Here is a 4,496-nt window from a genome sequence, read left to right as displayed (position 1 = left end):
ACATAACACCGAAAAATGAAATCTCAAGATTGTGATCTTGATTAATGATTGAGATGCAAATGATGTATGATCTTAGGGTCAAAAATTGGGGTATGACAGTTACCTCTTATCCCATCCTGATTTGATTTTCCATCTCAACCCAGAGTTGATGTCTATCTATTATTCAACCCAAAGTTGATACATTCCTCAACCCAGAGTAGACATTCTTTTTCTAAGCAGATCCCATCATTCCTCGGGGAAATTTTCAGGTTCTCTTGATATTTAATCTTCTTCTACCTTGAATGCTCGAAAGACTAGCACCAATCTCACCTTCAGGCTTAAGATGATTAAATAGGGGTAGCTGTTGTACCCCAAAATTTACTCATCTAATTTTACTTCTAACTGGATTATTGCTTTAACATCATTTGCATTTAGGTCATAAATAAAATCATGCATTCATCGATAATTTGAAAATGAGTTTGAGGATCTTGGATGTTAGGATCCTATTGGGGCTCTTAGTAACTATTCATATGCCTGTAGTCATCATTTGAACAAGACATGTTGAGTCATTCTCTGACTCTATTTCTATCTTTCACCAATTCAAGGAGTCCATACAGTTAATTGAGGCACAAGAAATGAATCATTGTCTGTGCAATAGGGTGATAATAAGTTCATTTATCTTTTGATACATCCAGTTAAGGTCTTATGCATATCAAATTTGCTTCAAGTATAAAGTATTATGAAGTTGAGATTCAATCAGGACATGAGTGTTCAATTTGGATCTAATTATTATGGAACTATGAGAGGTATACAAGTTTGATTCAAAGTCCTTCATCAAAAATTTGTACAAACATCATTTATGTCTCAAGAAAATTCTATCAAACGGCAAGATACATTCATGGTTAGCTTCTTAAGATCCATCATTCATCACAAAGTTACACTTCAAGCTAGAAACTTCACTCCATCATAAAAGTGCAAGTTCATTTGAGAGAAGGAGTATGAAAGGGGGTTCCATATTACAAAAGGATATTACAAAAGTTACAAAACCTTTGTTCAAGCATCATTTAAACTCACAAGTCAAAAGTCTAGTCCATGCAATTTATCACAAAAATTGAATTACAAAAAAAAAGCCATTGTAACCAAAGTCACAAACTTCTTACTAACAATCTTTCTTCCTCCCACTTTAAAACCCAATTATCATTACATACATCAGAAAATTCATACAAGAAAATCTATACAAAGTCAACTAGAATTTCCTAAAGTCCATTGTCTTGATCTTTCAACCGTGTGCCTTCTCTCCAAGTAGCTTCCCATGCCATGGATTTGTTCAAATTTAGTACTGAACCCGCTTCATAGTCCAAAAAGCTAGTCGGTTCAGAATGCAAGAATCCAGTCCAAACATGCCCTTTGTTCATAACTTTTTCCAACCTACATTGTGCCATCACAGAGCTTGCAAACCTGCAACAAACAAAATCCAAGCTTAAATTATCATTTCAAACAGTAATTGAAATCCAAACCATATTTAAACCAGCCTGCACTTCACAAAAAGTCTGCATACAATAAACTGGTTCAGCACTAGTTACTTTCACTAAAAGGATCTCTCCTCAATCAAAACGCAGTAGTCTCGCACCAACCAAACACTACCTAACGGTACTAATTAAACCATAAAAACAGTCATCAAACAACATCCATTCACAAAGTTCAAACCTGCATCATTAACATAAAAAGATTCCATGCCACCTTCAAATTTCTATTCCTAACAGTCTTACTAACTTGTTTGAACCAGAAACATATTATATTCATCAAACTCCAATCATGGTAATCCTGCATCAAGGCAACACAGGCTGTTGTCATTCAGGAGTTTATTTTAAGCCACATACCTAAACACACAGTCACGGTGGACTGTTACATAAACATCTATGCAGAAAAATCACACTATTCAACCAGTTTCATTGGCATTCAAGGACAGGATCACTTCAAATCAGGTTTATACCTAATGGACTAATACTATGCATAAAAAAATATGACTTTCATTCAATCAAAAAAACAGAGTCAGCTAGCTTAAACCTAGCCTTTTTCCATGTCACAAAGCCAGACCACAAATAACCACTGAATCATGAACAAAAAAAATCAGCAGCAATTAATAGTTTCAGTTCTATGGTTTATACATACAATTCAGTCCAAATGCAGTTTGGCTCAAAATCAACCTAAACTTCCAACTGTTTTCCAAACCTGCTAACCAACTTTTAATTAACTGTCAGCTAACTGAATTTCAAACCCTAACTGTCCTAACTCCTACTAACACTTTTCAATTCACTAATTGTCTTACATCTCAGTAAACTAACTAACTAACAGCTTTCTTCCTAAAACAGAATTACTAACTGCAACTTCTATCTTGTAACAGAATTTCCAACCTATCATAACTATGCCCTAACAGTCACATAACCAATTTCAGTTTCACATGTAACTAACTCTCCTAACTAACTCATAACCAATTTCAATTTTATATAACTGGCAAAACTAACATTTTGACTTTCAGTTTCCTATTAATCTATATCTAACAACCAAACTTCCAAAACAGAAATAACAAACTTTAAAACAAAAAAATAGACTTGTAACTAACCTGTAACCCCCATAACAGAATTTGTAACCACCCCATAACTGAATTCAGAAAACTTCTTCTCCATCAATCTCTATTTAAACAAACCTCCACCCAATTCAAAGCTCTCTCCACCATTTTTTTTCTCTGCTTCATCTCAAACTCATAATCTTCATTCACAAAAACCTCCACTCATCTCTCCACTCTCTCCAAGAACCTTGATTCTCCACCATTCTTCTTCAATCTCACCACAAGATCTTCAATCTCTATTCAACCTTCAAGCTCTGAAATCTCCATCAAATCTTCACCTCTTCCATCTCCTGATTTCCTCTGGATTCTCTTCATCTCTCAATCTCCCTCTAATCATCATCTTCTTCAATTCTCTCTGCAAACAAGTTCAACACAATCGATAACTCCATCACACCAACAACAACAATAAGGATTCACGGAATTTCAGAAATAAAAATGAAGAATCGAAGAAGAAGAAGAAGGGGAAAGAACGAGAAACACGCAATTGGGAAATTACCTGAAGATCGCGTTTATTTCGCCAAGTTAGCGGGAGCCTCACCTCTGGTATTCTTGCCATCACACGCGTATCTTCTGATTAAGTTCGATCTCCTTCATCTTCCACTTTGAAACTTGAGCGATATCTTGTTATACTCGTTGCTGTCAATCAAATCCCTCTCCCAATTGCGTGAATCCTTAGATGTTATCCCCTTAATCTATGATTCCAAAACTTAGGGTTTCACAATTTTCCTCTTCGATCCCGCTTCATGGAAACAAACTTTGAGAATCTGAATCCATAGGCGTATTGAGGGTTAGAAGTAGAATAGGTTTTGCGTTTGAGTTTTAGTGTTTGAGAGGAGAGGGACGGTGGTTCACGGCGAGGGTAGACCGTCGTCGCCGTTTTGTTCGTTTGAGAGAGGCTAGAATGAGAGTGTGAGAGAAAGACTACATGACTCAACCCTATTTCCCTTTTCCTTCTTTATTTTATTTATTTCAATTTTGTTTTTTTATTATTGATATAAAAATCAAAAATAAAAAATAAGATCCGAACAATAGAATTGGATCATTGGATCGGGCTTCAGGCAAATTCATTGCGCCTCACCCCAGGAAGGCCCATCGTGCACCTCTCATTCAGTTTTCTGGTAACAACAAAACCTTTGGATCAATTACTCGCAACGCTAACTTTGAAAAACCTTCAATGAATTTCCTATAGTAACCCGCAAGACCAAGGAAACTACGGATTTCAGAAACTGACTTCGGAGCTTCCCATTGAGACACTGCTTCTACTTTCGTTGGGTCAACGACAATACCATCTTTAGAAATTACATGCCCAAGAAAGCTTACTTCACTTAGCCAGAACTCACACTTTGACAGTTTCGCATAAAGTTTCTTTTCCTTCAATAGTTCTAATACCACCCTTAGATGCTCTGCATGTTCTTCTTCACTCTTAGAATATATTAGAATATCATCGATAAATAACACCACGAACTGATCCAGGTAAGGATGGAAGATCCTATTCATATACTCCATGAAAACCCCCGGCGCATTAGTTACTCCAAATGGCATCACTGTATATTCGTAATGACCATACCTTGTTCTAAATGCCGTCTTCTGAATATTGTCCGTTTTCACCTGAATCTGATGATATCCCGACCTCAAGTCAATTTTGCTGAACACGCTCGCACCAACTAGTTGATCCATCAGATCATCAATCCTCGGTAATGGATACCGATTCTTGATAGTAACTTTATTCAGCTGTTTATAATCCACACACAATCTCATAGAGCCTTCTTTCTTCTTTACCAACAACACCGACGCACCCCACGGCGACACACTAGGACGAATGAATTCTTTTTCCAGCAATTCTTCTAGCTGACTCTTCAACTCCGCTAATTCAGATGCCGACATATGA

At 36.6% G+C, this 4,496-nt stretch overlaps 1 long non-coding RNA gene across 1 annotated transcript; it reads right to left on the bottom strand.

Annotated features, from left to right (window-relative positions):
* Positions 1-1,017: 1,017 nt before the first annotated feature.
* Positions 1,018-3,547, bottom strand: LOC131603793 (uncharacterized). The gene is made up of 3 exons (XR_009284502.1): positions 3,105-3,547; positions 2,603-2,963; positions 1,018-1,437 (listed from the first exon to the last, which is right to left on the bottom strand). It is a non-coding gene; the product is annotated as an uncharacterized LOC131603793 (long non-coding RNA).
* Positions 3,548-4,496: the final 949 nt, after the last annotated feature.

This window comes from Vicia villosa, linkage group LG1 (assembly GCF_029867415.1).
Source record: "Vicia villosa cultivar HV-30 ecotype Madison, WI linkage group LG1, Vvil1.0, whole genome shotgun sequence".
Lineage (NCBI taxonomy): Eukaryota > Viridiplantae > Streptophyta > Magnoliopsida > Fabales > Fabaceae > Vicia > Vicia villosa.
This window is presented reverse-complemented; position numbering and strand designations above follow the sequence as displayed.